The 17,483-nt window shown below is 36.5% G+C and overlaps 1 pseudogene; it reads left to right on the top strand.

Moving 5' to 3' along the window:
• The first annotated feature begins 13,118 nt into the window (after positions 1-13,118).
• LOC105544879 lies at positions 13,119-14,408 on the top strand (annotated as a pseudogene).
• Positions 14,409-17,483: the final 3,075 nt, after the last annotated feature.

Below are 17,483 nucleotides of genomic sequence, written 5' to 3'. Positions count from 1 at the left end.
ATTGCAGTCATATTGCTTAACTCCTGCTTTTTACCTCTCTTCCCTGCTCTTTTGACGAGGCTCTTTATATGAATTCTTCAGTTCTTCAAACCAGCTTTGTTACCATGGCTCCAGGCTTTGCAGGCCATAGGCTGGACCTACCCTTGCCCCATGCCAAGCCACAGCTTAAAGGAGGCTCCTTGGATCTATGATCTTCAGCATAAAGATTATCCAAGGTAGCAAAAATTCTGAAGTTTGTATATGTATGTAAGAGATTTGAGCTATTTGTCTCTTCTGCTTTCTGATCCAGGCAGGACTAATACTGACTACGCCACTAGACTAGAATACAAAAATGGCCCCTCTACCAACTTGGGACCTAGAACATAAGAAGGTTCGTATTTAGCCATTATTCAGTACTATTCCTAAACTTCTCCATTATCTGGATGCTATTTTATAATTTGTGAGCATTTTTGGCTCCTTTGATAGGCTGACAGTGCCTGTGTCATATCCCCCTTTCTATTCCTTATGTGGCCTAGTAGTGTTTTACATGTATAGATAGGCACTCAATAATTGTATAAAATAAAGAAGAAAATAATAAAACAAATTGTGGGAAAAGAGAAAGAGAACTAATAGTAGGGGTAAAGATGACTTCAGGAATTGTGTTTACATAAAATTGAGATGTGGTAAATTGAATGAAGACTTATCTAGGTTGGTTGGGTTTGGTAGTAATAGAAAAAAGTAATTATACATATCTGCAATATGCTTGTAACCTTAGTTACTCTAGACTCTACCAATGAGGTGGCATGGAATGTGCGGCCTAGGAGAGTCACAGTAATAGTAAAATCTAATCAATCTCAGCCTCTAACAGCTGAGTCTCTGGAATCCAATCCTCCTTCCAATCCCTCCATTCTGGTTCAAGAGGGTGGGACAGATTCAAAGAGGAACTCACATGGTTTATGACTAGCTAGTGATCATTTTCCTCTTCCTATGGCCTTTGTGATCTCTGCCTTTCCTGCTCCAGACCTGTTCCCTAATGGCAACTACTGCTTCCATAATACCTCTGGATGTCAGCCACAATGTTGTAGCCTTGGCTGCCTTTCCATTCCATTTCAGTCCTCATTTCTGCCCTTATTTGTGAATCAATGTATTTCTAAGCCACTGATAGCACTGCCTTGTGCTTTCAAGTTCTTAGGATCACTCTAATGCTAAAACTCTTTCATTTGACCTATTATCTGTCAGAGCCCTGCACCAACATCCTGACCCTCAGCCTCCAGCACAGCACAGATCCATATGTGCTTTACTAAACCACCCCTAACTGCTCTAACACAGATCATATTTTTCTGATCAAACTAATTTACTTCACCAACATGTCACCTCAAAGCTAGTTTCTTCCCATCTATTCAACTGAATTCTTGTTCAAGGGAGGGCTCTTATTCTTCCAAAACTTAGGGAGATGTCTTAGTGCTGTGGGCGGATATCAGTTTCAACTTACCCAGTTATGATAGCTCACATCAGAGTCCTCAACCCCCCATATAAATAAACCCCTGATGTGTTTTCCCTGTTGGGCATCTAGATATGCCTGGACATGTTTGAATCCACAGTGGGTACTACCACAACTTAACCTCTCACTCTAGGATTCCTGCTATACTCGAATAGCTTTTATAATTAAAAAATAACAAACAAACCTGTGAGAACAAAATGAGAGCAAGCATATGAAAGTGCTTTGAAAATTGCAAAGTACTTTGCAAATGCAGTGTATTATAATAAGTTCCTTATTGTTTATTTGTTTAGTAGAAATTCATGTCCATGAGGGAACTGAAGGCATCAAATTGGGAAGATTAAAAAACTAAAAGACTAGAATGATTAACTGAGGGAGAAATCAAGTTGATAAACACATGGAAAGTAATTCAAAATCTATGCACAGAATAGAGTTTCTGTGGGCCTATTTGAATGCCAGACACACTTGTCAAATGAACAGATGCAAAAGTTGGAAGATGATTTTGGAGTACTTAAAAAGTAGTAATACTTGCTCTATAGACTTTAGGCAACAGGAACCTAAGTGAAGCTGTACAGCATGGAGTATTACAAAGCTTGACTCCAGAGGTCAACTGCTTGGTTTGAAATCTCAGTCTTACCACTTATGAGCTCTAGATGAATTTTGCCAAATTACTTAATCTTAGTTTCTCATCTGTAATAAATTACAGATATATGTGTCATCTCCCCCATAGGTTGTTTTTTCTTTCTTTCTTTCTTTTTTTTTTTTGGCAAGTACAGTGGTCCTTCAGTATCCATGGGGGATTGGTTCCAGGTCCTCTCTCAAATGCCAAAATCCATGCATGCTAAAGTCCGTTATATAAAGTGGTGTAGTACTTATATATAATCTACATACATCCTCCTATATACTTTAAGTTATCTCTAGATTACTTATAATACCTAATGCATGGTAAATGCTATGTAAATAGCTATTTGATGTATTGTTTAACGAATAATGTCTGTACATGTTTACTACAGACACAGCCATCCTTTTTTCCCAGTATTTTCCATCTGTGGTTGGTTGGATCCAACCACAGATGCAGAACTCATGGATACAGAATGCCAACTGTATTATATGAGTCAATACATATAAAGCACTATCAGTTCAGGCACACAGCAAATGCTCAATGTAAATAAATTTTACAACTCATCTACTCATGCCATTGTATTTCATAAAAGCAAATTGAAAAGGACTATAGCTTACCTAAATTTTCAATAAAGCAGAAATTTAGGGACTTGTATTTTTCACTTAAATAGTTTGGTGAATGTTACCTGTAATTGAATTGAAAATTAGTTTTTTTCTCTAGGTTTAAGCAAAAGTTAGAGAGTAGTCCAGAATATTCAAGTGGCTTAAACAATGCACATTATACACAACTAGGTCATTCATCCTTTTGCTCACAATATGGGCAACGGGACACACGATCACAGAATAAGATCAAGAAATAACAGTTGATATTAAAATGATTAAAAATCTCATTTACCCAAAACGACTGCTATAAATGGAGATTACTCTCACAATTGCTATAGAAAACAATTAATATTCATGTGCACATACAGTTTTATTTACAAATACCAGATAGTTTACAGTGTACTTCGTTTTAAACAACTGCCATAAATGAAAATCACTTTTGTTACTACTATAGAGAGCTGCATTAATTATCATATGTAGACACAGTTGAAGTTCTGAATATTAGTGAGTGTAACAAGTAATTTGTCCTAACGTACATCCTTATAAAAGGAAATTACTTTCACAACTATTTGAGAGCTTACTTACTAATCAAACATAGATACAGTTTTTGTTACTAATATTACAGTTTATTGTGTAATACTTGAAAATAATTGTACTCTAAAAACAGTTATTTTTGACAATTTTTGAAAACCAAATGCTTAACATAAGCCACAAAATGTTTGCACCATAACAAGACTTTCTAAATGCTGTTTACTAAAACATGAATTTGGAGCAATAATTTTTTTTTAATGATCGGATACCAGCAATGCTTATATTCTCTTCCAGAAAGGCATGGGGGTGAGTCAATAACATTTCCATTGGTCTAAAAGCAGGGCTGTCTGCCAGAGTCTGCACCCATAAGCAGCCTGTTGGCCATATTTAGCAGAGGAGCCTGCAGTTGATTAGCTGTGCTCTGATGATAAATATCCTATCATTGCCACCAAGGAAAATCACTACAGTGTAGAGAACTTGTAAGACTATACTGTAATTCATGTTAACCAAGCTAGAATATGCACATGTGAAAACCCTTAATATGAAGATCTGGTTTAGTGACATATATCCTCATGGAATTTCGTTAATAGCTGATCCTCACTGCACTTAACTCAGCCATTTTGAAGGTGATTATCCAGTTTCTGGGTTATCCATGTACTGCGTTTTCTCCTACCACTTCCTTTGGCTGACATCCCTTTGACCATTTCACTGTTCATTAGCACCTGCAAAGGATAACTGAAAGCAGATGAACTCAAACCACTCAATTATGCTTCTCATTAGCAACTCTACCGAAGGGTTCTGTCCAGGAGGTGGTTGCAACTATTAGGTAAAATTAGGTTTCTGGATTATCAGTGGGTTTCAATTATCCACGTTGTTTCTGTCCCTTATGACCCTGCATAATCCAGAGTTGGCCACATATGCATTATTTGCCTTGCCATATGGAGAAAAGAGTGGGTCTTTAATAGGAAAATTAAAGATACTGGCTCTCTGTTAATGCTGTTTCTGTTGAGAATTTTCTCCCTAGTTCCTCTTTTGTATAGCTAACTGAAAAGTACATGAGGCTGTGAGAATCCACATTAATTATTCATTTAATTATTATTGTAATTGGTAAAACCCTGAAAGTAATCTTATGGACATGTGGATATTTAGCCACGTTTCTCACATTTGAAGAGTTTTATGTGAGAGTTTAAAATACTTAATTTGGCAACTCATTACTTATACAAATCTCAATAAGAAATATTGTTGTCAGGAAGTGCCAGTAATAATGCTGTTGGAAGTTTATTCTGTGATGCAGGAACAAGGGTGAGTCTCCAGGGAAAATAAGACTTGTATATCTTTCTAAATCGTGAAATCCTTTAGTCTATTGTAATCTTTGTTGTTCCACGCATTCAAACATTTGTATTATAACAGTATTACACATTTTAGAAAATAGGGATGATCATAATTCCACCAGTGATAACCCGTTTCCATTTTGTGTTGTATGCTTGTAGAACTTTTCTGTTCAGAAATTGATTAACCCATCACCCTCCAAGAGGGGTCACATGTAATGCTGGGTTTTTTGTTTGTTTGTTTGTTTTCTTTTTTGTTTGTTTTGAGACAGGGTCTCACTGTCACCCAGGCTGGAGTGCAGTGGCACGATCATAGGCACTGCAGCCTCCAACTCCTGGACTCAGGTGGGAGGCTGAAACTCCCACCTCAGGCTCCCAAGTAACTGGGACTACAGGCATGCACCACCACACCCGGATATATATATACATATAATCTTGCTATGTGGCCCAGGCTGGTCTCGAGCTCCTGAGCTCAAGCAATCCTCCCATCTTGGCCTCACAAGGTGCTAGGATTACAGGTGTGAGCCACCAGCCTGGCCTGTAATGCTGTTCTCTAACTTCTTTTTTTTTTCTGTCAATATGATGGAAAAAAATGTGGGTAGGTTTTTTGTGCTAATATATACACTTCTACAATATCCTTTCAATTGGCACTCTAGTACTCCATTGTATGAGCGTGCCATAATTTACTTAAATACTCTAGGTTTGGATATCTAAATTGTTTCCAATTTGAGTTACAATAGCCGCAAGAAACACTCTAGGATATAAACCTGCACATTCTTAATATTCTTGTTCAAAGGATATGGATGTGTCTCCAAACACATTTTTTGCTTGCCAAATGCCCTACCTAATTTTAGCCATACTTAGATTGTACAGATTTGTTATGAGTGAAAACAGCAACATACTACTTATGATTTAACAATCAGGATACAGTGTAACTTCTGAAAGGGGTTTAGTTTAATATGGTACAGCTAATTGTCACACTGATCTTGTTTTCACTATAGTTTCTATTTTATGCACATATAGATATTTAATCTTTACAGTTTACTGATATCAATTTAAGAGGACAGCTTGGCACCAAGAATACTTAATTTCTCTCAGTGAATTATCACAATAAAACCCTAACTGAATTTATTTTAATGAGCACAATCTATAATGATAATTTTATTATTTCTTTGATATATCATTTGTACAGCTTTCTGTATGTCAATTGTAACTCAATTAAGCTTTCTTTTTTTTTAAATTCCATTGGCTGTATCTTCAAAATATATTCTCCATCCAACTAGTTCTTAAAACCTCCACTACAGGCCAGGCACAGTGGCTCATACTTGTAATCCCAGCACTTTGGGAGGCTGAGGCAGGTGGATCATGAGGTCAAGAGTTCAAGACCAGGCTGGCCAAGATGGTGAAACCCTGTCTCTGCTAAAAATACAAAAATTAGCCAGGTGTGGTGGCGGGCACCTGTAATCCTAGTTACTCGGGAGGCTGAGGCAGAGAATTGCTTAAACCCAGGAGTCAGAGGTTGCAGTGAGCTGAGATCGCACCACGGCACTCCAGCCTGGGCGACAGAGTGAGACTCCGTCTCAAGAAAAAAAAAAAAAAAAACTTCAAGGTTCAAGGCATCATCATCTATTCCCTTGGATTACTGTAGTAGTCTCTTAGCTGGTCTCCCTGCTTCAGCCTTTGTCCTCCTTTGGATAAACAATCCACTGCAATGAGCTCAGTGTGCTCTGTATCCTTCACTCATCCACTCTGGAACATCTCATAAACATTTCTTAAACCTCACACACCTAACTTATTCAGTCAACAAATATTTATCAAGAGCCTATTATATTACAGACAGTGTTGTATATTATAGGCATGTATCAATGAACAAAACAAGACTTTCTACCCTAGTAGAGTTTCCATTCTCTGTGGGAGGGAGCAAGTACATCATAGTAAATAATTTGTGAAGTATATGTTAGAAAGCAATAATGCTATAGGAAAATATAGAGCAAGAATGTAGGATTGAGAGTGTTTGCATGAATTTATAAGTGCTGTGTCTGTGTGTGCCTCTGTGTGTGTGTGTGTGCGCGTGCAATTTCACTACTCTTCCTTGCTACAATGTTATACTTGGATATGACATATTTCTTGGGCTATATTTTGCATAGGTCAGCAATTCTATCTATATACAATATCCTGGTTTCTGACATGGCTCCCCCATAACTTGGCTATTATATGTGGTGATCTTCCTGCACTTTCCAGCATACTCTCATCTCCGTTCCTTGAATTTACTGTTATTCCTTCCATTGCCTTAACACCTAGTGCATTTAACTCACTGCCCTCTGAGCCAGTGGTGGAAATTATTGCTTGTATCTTAAGAATTAGTTGATGGGACAGGCACAGTGGCTAACGCCTGTAATCCCAGCACTTTAGGAGGCCAAAGCAGCTGGATCACCTGAGTTCAGGAGTTCGAGACCAGCCTGGCCAACATGGCAAAATCCTGTCTCTACTAAAAATACTGTAATACAGGCAGGAGAATTGCTTGAACCTGGGAGGCGGAGGTTGTGGTGAGCCGAGGTCGCGCCATTGCACTCCAGCCTGGGCGCCGAGAGCGAAACTTTGCCTCCAGGGGGAGGGGAAAAAAAGAATTATTTGGTGATCTTCTACCACAACAACTTCTCCCCTTCTATTTGGTCTTCTCTCTTGTCTATGCCTCAGGCCTGCCAGTGGCAGTCAGTGACACCCACATGCATTCCTTCACCTCAAAAGTTTGATTGAAACTGCCATTGTCAGAAATGAATTATTGACCTGCAAGGAATTAGACATGGTGAGTCAACTGGTTATTTTCTTAGAAATATGTCCAATTCTAGTCAGAACCAGTGTTATTTGGCTTTAAATCCTTCCATCACTGATCCGGAAGATGTCCAAATATCTAAGATGATTCTGGGCTCCCTTGATTTCTCAATTCTGAGACTTTGGCTTACTGTGGAACAACGCTTTAGGTTATCCCTAGGGGTCTCGAGCAAAATGGAATTTCTTTATCTACTGAACAGCCTGACTGTTCAGATAAGAGGAATTTAATTGACTTACCTATTTAGGAGATTCTGCTTTGAGATGAGCTATGGAAAAATATAGCTCCAATAGAAACTTTTCACTTTCCTCTTCTCAAAATTCTGTTTTTCTCCTAGTCCAGCCATGCTCATAGGGGTTTTAAGCGGATTAATTAGTGCTTAAAAAGTACCTTTATAAATGAAAAGTAGCTAAGTACAAAGATAATCTTTTAAACTCTAGATGTTTGCCTTTTTTATTCATATTACAGTTCTAATTTCATACTTTTTCCATAATGTCACCAGATTGTAGGTGAGGTCCCAAAATAGACGGTTACTAGGACTAAAACTGTTGTGTGACCCAATATGCAAAATAGTTCTGGGAAAAGAATGCTGAAATTGACTTGATTGTAGCAATGGCCTATTCTTTTAAAAGGATTCTTGTTTATTTGATGTCATAACAGTTTTTCAGGGATTTGGAAATGAGAGCACTTGTATTTGGTGTAGTGCATAAAAGCTATTTATGTAACAGTCATCACAGATTAGCTATAATGCCATAAGAAAGTTTGTTTCAAAACTCAGCCTTGGAATTTGAGTTTAGCAATAGGTCAGATTAATTTTCATGAAAATCTTCGTATTGTAAGTCCTCGTTCTCCTTCCTTAAACTTTTCATTACATTTTTCACAAATAAAGCTTGGTGGGTTTTTTCAAGACATTCCTCTTCCAAGACTGATTTTTAAAAATTCATTTGGATTTATAACCAACTGTCTAGGTGAGAAACAAATCAAAATATTAAACCTACAGGCAATGCAGAAATACCATTGTATTGTAATGATTTTCTACTCTATTTCACCTTTCCCAAGTATCTTCCAAAAAAAAAGAAAGAAAGCAAAAGCTATAATAATAATATGAGCTGAAGCTACCAAGTTCTGAAATAGGCAGGTTACTGAAAGGTGGCTCAGAGAGTATGTGGGTGTATCATTGTTTCTAACTTTGAACAAGTTTCAACTTTTGTAGCTACTCTATAATTAGTACATAGACTATAATAAAGGAAGATTTGTTAGCTTGGTGCATCTACCTGAACAGAATGAGGATCTACTGTTGTCCATAATATAGATAATGATTACTTAATTGTCTTCTCAGCTAGCTCTATGCATTACAATATTAAGGAAGCCAAAAATTTTACTGCTCTGTCATATGAATTTATTAATTTTGTAAACATTTTTAATTTTGTAAACATTTTTCTTTGGAGATAATACCTTATTGGCTTTTGTCCTTTAGGAATTCTATTAGTATAGTCTCTGAAAAGTTAAGTGAGGAAAATTGGTTTAATATAAGCAAATGAAAATATATATATATATATTATTCTGATGTAGATCTCTAACGAGTTGAACATTTATTCTGTAAAGTGTCTTATGAATATATGTTTTCAGTAATAAATATGTAAGATGCATTTGGTTAGTTAAAGGAATAAGAGTGAATATATGAGAAGAGCTGGAATACTTGGCAAACTATTTTTTAAGGAAAAATAGTCAGAGAATAATTATCTATGATATTCAATAGGTAAACTAAATGGCTACCCTCTAGGGAAAAAAAAAAGCATTTACCTCTATAAAAACAATAGAATTCTCACATTCTTTGGTGATTATGTATTAAATTCAGTATCTGAAGGGTGAGCATGTGCCACTTTAGCTGTGGCTTATAAAGTATTTAAGAGGTGGAAAGCTAATAGTAAAAATAAATGACCAACTTTCAGCGTATATAAAAGGTTAACAGGGCGATGGTATAGACCTATGTATGACTGATGGTGTTGCGGTTTCATCAATTTATTAACAACCAGAAGAGGGATGAACATAAGACCGAGTTGAAATGAGGTGGGAATTGTAAAACACTCCTGGGGAACTGAGCAAATGTTATCATTGGGCAACAGATGAACAATGACAGATATAATTTAATATATCTGTGTATAAGTCAATGCATGTTGGAAAAAATTAAACTGCTGCATACTCTGAAAGATTCTGAATTAGTACATTGTGAGGGAGGTAAAACAAAACAAAACAACAACAACAACAACAACCTTAAATGCCAACCACAGACAGCTCAGTGAGATTGTCTGCTCAATGTTCAGCTGTGGTCAAATACCAAGCAAAAGATTAAAATTGCCATGACACAAGTGAAGGATTATTCTAAAGATATAATGATACACAACATACATTATACATCTAAGCTTTGTGATCATAACATACACATACACACAAATAATAAATACATACATATATACATAAAAGTAGTCATTTGGCCATGTTTAGAGCAAACAAATGTTTTTCAACTTTATTTTGGTGTCATGAAACACAATTAAGGATATGGATAATATTTCACTGTCGCTTAGTGTCATAAAATAAAACAGGAAAAGAAAATACATGGAACCACAGTTGTTTGCCATAAGTAGATAAGGAAGAGAATATCTAATCATAATGGAAGGCTGTACAAGACAGTGGCTATGAGCATGGGCTTTGACATCAGACACACCTAAATTCCAATCCCAACTCATCTATCAAAAGGCAATCCCTGCCTCATGAGATGAACCCATTGTGTAGTAGTTAGTAAGTTTTCCCCATAAGAGTTTAAAATAATACAAATTTCCTGCCATGTGTATTCTGAAAGTTTTTATAGAACTCAGTAGGTTCTGTTGGATTGCTTATAAGTTTCTTTAATGACTGTTTGTGCCAAAATAAAATGACATGCATTTTTAAATTACACAAATCATAAGCATACAGCTCGATGAAATTTCACAGAATGAAAACATCTTGTAACCATCACTCAACTCAAGAAATAGAGAGTTACTCAAACTCAAAAACTTCCCTCATTCCCCTTCCAACTCATTATTTCCCCTCCTTTCCCAAGGTTTTCACTATTTATCATAGATAAGTTTTGTGGTTCTGAACTTTATATAAATGTAAAAAGAGTATGTAGCCGTATATGTCCAACAGCTTTCACTTAACATGGTGTTTGTGAGATTCATCCATGTTGTTGCCTGTGGTAGTAGTTTGTTCATTTTCATAGCTAAGTATTCAAGTTGTCTGAATATACCTCAGTTTATGTATCTGTTCTGTGTAAATAAGTATTTCATTTTTTCTGGCTCTGGTATAATGCTTCTGAGATGCCCAAGTTTCTTGGTGAATATATGTACTCATTTTGTGAGATTTGGAATTACTGGGTCATAATTATTTAGCATATGTTTAGATTTAATCAAAACAGACAAGTAGTTTTCCAAAGCGATTTTACCCGTTTACACTTCCACCAGCATTGTGTAAGAATTCCAGTTACTTTAAATCTGTGATGGTTGATTTTAGGTGTTAACTTTATTAAATTGAGGAATATCTAGAGAACTGGTAAAGCATTATTTTGGAGTGAGTCTGTGGGGGTGTTTCTAGAAGAGATTGGTGTGAGTCTACATGCACTAAATGAGAAAGATCTGCCTTCAATGTGGGCAGGCACCATCCAATGGGCTGGAGGCCTAGTGTATTAGTCCATTCTCATGCTGCTAATAAAGACATACCCGAGACTGGGTAATTTGTAAAGGAAAGAGGTTTAACTGACTCACAGTTCAGCATGGCTAGGGAGGCCTCAGGAAACTTACAATCATGGCAAAAGTGGAAGCAAACACATCCTTCCTCACATGGCGGCAGCAAGGAGAAGTGCTGAGCAAAAGGGGGAAAGTTCCTTATAAAACCATCAGATGTGAGAACTCACTCACTATCACAAGAATAGCATGAGGGTAACTGTCCCATGATTAAATTATCTCCCACCAGGTCCCTCCCATGACATGTGGGGATTATGGGAACTACAATTCAAGATGAGATTTGGGTGGTGACCCAGCCAAACCATATCACTTGGATAGAACAAAAAGAGAGGAAAAACAAATTGATCTCTCTCTCTTTCCTGGATCTGGAATACACTCTCTTCTTCTCCTGTCCTTGGACATGAGAACTCCAAGCTCTTTGGCCTTTGAACTACAAGACTTACGCCTGAGTTCTCATGTCTTCAGACTTGGACTCAGCTATGCTACCAGCATCCCAGGGTCTTCAGTTTGTGGATAGCCTATCATGGGACTTCTCAGCTTCCATAATCCTGTAAGCTGATTTTACTAATAAATCCCCACTCATATCTGTCTCTCTCTCTCAATCTCTCTCTCTGTCTCTCTCTCTATATATCTATATATATTTCTTTATATATATAGATATATAGAGACAATAAAATGCATACATGTATATTTCTCTAGAGAGAGACATAATATGCATATATATAATATGTAGATACATGTATATGTATGTATATATATTTTATTGGTTCTGTCTTACTAGAGAAAAATATAATGACTAATATAACATCCCAATTAACACTTAATTTGGAAAGGTTTTTTTTTTTTAATTTAGTCATTCTGGGAGAAAATATTTGAAACTATGCATCTGACAGGGGATTAATATCCAGAATTTACAAGAAACTCAAACAACTCAACAATAAAAAATAATCCCTTAAAAAGTGGGGAAAGGATATGAATAGACATTTTTCAAAGAACACATATAACTGGCCAACAGACGTATGAAAAAATGCTCAACATGATTAATCATCAGAGAAATGCAAATTTAAAGCACAATGAGATATCAACTTACACCAGTCAGAATGACTGTTATGAAAAAGATAAAAAATAACACGTTGCCAAGGATGTGAAGAAAAGGGAACTCACATATTGTTAGTAGGAATGTAAAGTAGTACAACCTCTATGAAAACACAGTACGGAGATTTCTAAAAGAACTAAAAATAGATGTAGCAATTTGTAGCAATCCCATTACTGAGTATCCAAAGGAAAATAAATCATTATATCAAAAAGATTCCTGCACACATATGTTCATCACAGCACTATTCACAATAGCAAGGATATGGAATCAACCTGTTCACCAACAGAAGACTGGATAAAGAAAATGTGGCATATATACAAAATGGAGTGCTATTCAGCCATAAAAAAAGAATGAAATCATGTCATTCGCAGCAATGTGGACAGACCTGTCCATTATCTTAAGTGAAACAAGTCAGACACAGAAAGATAAATATCACATGTTCTTATAAGTAGGAGCTAAATAATGTGTACACATGGACTTAGAGTGTGGAATAATAAACAAATGGAGACTCTGAAGAGTGAGTGGGGTGTGAGAGGGATGGATAATGAGAGATTACTTAATGAGTACAACGTACATTATTTGGTGATGGCTAACCTAAAAGCCCTGACTTCACCACTAGGCAATTTATGTATGTAACACAATTACATTTGTACCTTATACATTTATACACTTAAAAAAATAAATAATTTTAATTCCAGAAAGGAAAAGTGGACCTTAAAAAACAATAAAAGGGAGTGCCCATCACACTTGAAATGTTGCTAGAGTTCATAGATCTAGCTGCTGGGTTTCTAAGCAAGCTAGAGGCTGCCGTGCACCAAAGCAGGAATCCAGGAGACAGGCAGCTGTGCAATTAATGCATGTACTTAAAACTCCCAAACCTGCAGATGCCGTGCACAAGAAGCACCTTCAAGAGATTCCAGACCAGAGTAGCAATGTTACCACCAGCTTCATGTGGGGTTAGGATTCAAGCAAGACTTCTGAACTACTGGCAGGCATCGGGGTCTCTGCCCTGGAGAAGGAGGAGGCAGACAGTGAGAATATCCCCAAGGAACTGCTCTAAAACCTGGGCCAATCACACAGCCATCCAAGGAAATGATTGAAGAGCAAAAGGAATGATAAAGACTGTGATCATTCACAGGCCTAAACTAAATGGAGAGAACTTTCCAGGTGTTTCATGGGACTCCTTTCCAGATGAGCTGCTCTTGGAGATCTTTTCCTGTCTGTGCCTCACTGAGCTGCTAAAGGCCTTTGATGTTTTAAGAGGTGGTATTACCCTAGCGTCTGTTGAGTCTCTATGGCAGACTTTATACCTCACAGGTAAAAATCTTCACCCGGATGTGATTCGTCTGGGTTGGTTGCCTTCCACTGCCAATAATCATTTATGACCAACCATTGGTTGAAGATTTCAGCCCTCTGCATATACAGCAGAGGGATGTGTTGAACTCAGTTATAGATGTGTCTGCCCTCCATGGCATTCTGTCTCGGGGCTCCAAGTTGCAGAATCTAAGTTTTCTGGAAGACCTATGGCTTTCAGATTCCATTATCAATAATCTTGCACAGAACTCAAATTTAGTGCAACTAAACCTTTCTGGGTGTTCTGGATTCTCTTAATCCAGCTGTTCCAGACTGGATGAGCTAAACCTCTGCTGGTGATATGACTTCACTGAAAAAGCATGTGCAAGTGGTTGTTGCGCATTTGTCAGAGAGCATCACCCAGCTGAATCTCAGCGGCTGCCGAAAGAATCTCCTGAAATCCAATGTCTCTACTTTAATCACAAGATGCCCCAATGAGGGTCTAGATATCCACCTAAACTTAAGTGATAATGTCATGCTAAAGCTAAAGAATGACTGCTTTCAGATATTCTCCAGCTCAACTACCTCCAATACATATCACTCACTCGGTGCTATGATAAACCCAAAACTTTACTTGAACTTGAAGCAATTCCCACTCTAAAAACACTACAAGTCTTTGAAATCCTGCCAGACAGCACCCTTCAACTGTTAAAGGAAGCCCTTCCTCAATGTACAGATTAATTGCTCCAATTTAACTACTACTGCCAGGCCAACTACCGGCAACAAGAAGAATTAGGAGATATGGGGCATCAAATGCTGACTGACATTGCAAAAGTTCAGTTGTCTATGAAGTATTTATTGCAGGCTGGTGTCTCCCTTTTCTTTGGAACAGGGAAAATAGTCAGGAAGCCCAATTGCTGGAGTGCTTGGCTAGTTTTATTCTTGGTTTTCTCTTTGCCTTCATTCCACGAGTATTAAGGAATGATTTAAGAGGGAAAACAATGTGCTTTTCTGAAATGACTCTAAAGCTTCTATCACTGCTTTGCCCATAAGGTAAAGCCTTTTTGAACGGCTTTACCTTTTGAAATTTGGGGAGAGTGAGCCTATAATTTCAAGACACCTTAAAGAGAAAAATTTGAGCCACGTCTTTCAAGTGCCCTTCTTATTAAGTCTATTCAGAATCAAGCTTAAAAATTACCACCAGCAAACAATCTTCATAGCCTATATGGCAACTTTTATCTATTTAATTTTATACTAGTGCCTTATAAGACAGTTTGGAAGAACAGTACGCTATTTTATTGTGAGCTGAACAGAAAGTGAATCATAGGATAGCAGCATTTGAGGCAATTATTCTGGAAATAGGAAAAATGCATTTTAATTTTGCCTTTAGATTTGAAATTAGGTTAAAGAAACAAATATCCCCAGGTAATTCACCATAAAACATAAAAATAAATAAATATATATTTAAATAAATAAATAAACAACAAGGGGTATAGAATTAGTATAGGATTTGAAAGCTCAAGAGACAATTTTCTATGACAGGTTAATTTGAAGTATCCTTTAATGCTCACTAAGGTATTATGTTTCCAGACTTCTAAATTAGGTGAGGAAATATAATTCTAAATTATATTTAATTCTAAATTCTAATTATAAAGTTTTCTAACTTTATAATCAAATTATATTAACATGGGTTCTTTAGCCTTTAAAATGACTTGCTTTGTTTTAGAAAGGTAGCATTAACCCGGTCTCTATTCTTGAAAAGTTTGATGGAAGAATTCTGAACTGAATCTGCTTGCTGTTTTCCTTTAGCACTGAGTTTCTTGAGGTTACTTGTGTATTAATTTGGAATCAAGTATTTTAAATTGTCTTTTTTTAATGGTCTCTCATAATAATTATTCAAAACTATTCATTTTATGGGGTAATGGGGCCTATTCCCTAAGAGGAACTGCATGTTCCCTTCAACTGAAAATAAACACCAGAAGTCTGGGCACGGTGGTTCATGCCTGTAATTCCAGCACTTTGGGAGGCTGAACCAGGCAGATTACTTGAGGTCAGAAGTTCGAGACCAGCCTGGCCAACATGACAAAACCCTGTCTCTACTAAAATTACAAAAATGAGCCAGTCATGGTACTGCACACCTGTAATCCCAGCTACTAGGGAGACTGAGGCAGGAGAATTGCTTGAACCCAGACGGCAGAGGTTGTGGTGAGCCCAGATTGCACCACTACACTCCAGCGTGGGTAACAGAGCCAGACTCTGTCAAAAAAAAAAAAAAAAAAAAAAAAACCCTAGAAGAAGGTATATGTTCCATGCAGTTTCAGCAGTAAGCACTACTTTCACCTATGTAAGAGTTAAGATTCAGATACTGAACATTTTGATAGCATCAATGATTTTTTTTAAGCTGGTACATAGAAGTAAAAAGATTATATTCTGCCTTTTAAAAGTAACAAAAAAAAAGCTAGTTTACATTGGTGAACTCCTCGTATGTTCAAAATGCAACAAGAAAAGCCAAAACTCATCATCCCTATTAACATTAACTGTATTTTTAGAATCAAAAAAATTAAATGTTAGGAACAATAGTATGAAATGCCCTTATCTGCTCAGACCTAAGTAGTGTTACACAGGAAATGATTATGCTTCAATTTCTTAGTAGTTAAAAAATGCTAAATTCTACTTGAAATTATTGTTTACAGATTAGTGACAAGGACTGGTCACAGACTGACTTCCGGATGCCCTCAAATATACAGAACTCCCAAACTGAAGTCCAGCTATAATCTATTTTGCATAACCTACTTTGCCAACATGTCAGAGTAATCCATATTTTTGTGTGCGATTTCTACTTTTATAGACTTGTTTTAAAATAAAACACATTGTTGTTAAAAAAAAAAAAAAAGAAGAATTGCACATACACAGACTGAGATGCATTCTTCTGTGAAGGATTCACAAACAGAACAACTTCACAACAATACTGAATCACGTAAGGGTGAAAACCCAATTATATTCTGATCACAGAAAATGAATAATGGTTCCCTTTCTGTAAGTGAATGGAAATAAAACAGTTAAAATGTACATAGAAAAAGTAAATGTCACTTCTGCTTCCATCAAGTGACCAGGCTTGATGATGTGTCTGTGTTATATGTTTCCAAGGCAGATTGTGCGTTTGCTTTATGGCAATCATCAATATTGAAATAAAATAAATATTTGAGAAATTTTTAGTTATTCTGGTGGGTATCGTCATTTGCTATTAAGGCATGTCTCTCGATGTTTATTGTTTATTTAGGAAAAAACAGGAGAAACAATAGCGGGAGTCTTTGACTATCCAAATTAACTAAAATTAAGCAGGTTGAGAAGAAGTACTTAGATATACCTCTACTGCTCATTGCATTTCTCGGGCTCAAGTTTTGTAATTGAAAATTTTAAAAGCAAAGCAAACCAGAGCAAGTTATTTTGTGGATATTGACAAACTGATTCTAAAGTTTATAGACAGAGGCAAAAGATCTAGAATAGCCAACACAATATTGATGGAGAAGAACAAAGAAGAAGACTAACACTTCAAGTCTTACTATGAGACTACACAGTAATCAAGACAGTAATCAAGTATTGGCAGAAAAATAGACAAATAGGTCAGTAGAACAGACTAGAGAGACCAGAAATAGACCAATACAAATATATTCAACTGAATCTGACGTAGGAGCAAAGCAGTTAGGTGGGGAAAAGACAGTCTTTTCAACAATGGTACTAGAACGACTGGATATCCACATAAAAAGAAAATGAATCTTAACATAGACCTTACACTCTTCACAAAAATTAGCTCAAAATGGATCATAGACCTAAATGTAAAATGCAAAACTATAAAATTATGAGAAGATAACTAGGAGAAAATCTAGATAATCTTGGGTTTGGCAATGACTTTTTTTTTTTTTTT

Source organism: Mandrillus leucophaeus, unplaced genomic scaffold (genome assembly GCF_000951045.1).
Source record: "Mandrillus leucophaeus isolate KB7577 unplaced genomic scaffold, Mleu.le_1.0 Scaffold311, whole genome shotgun sequence".
NCBI lineage: Eukaryota > Metazoa > Chordata > Mammalia > Primates > Cercopithecidae > Mandrillus > Mandrillus leucophaeus.
The sequence above is the reverse complement of the archived record's forward strand: the minus strand, read 5'-3'. Positions and strand labels throughout refer to the sequence as shown.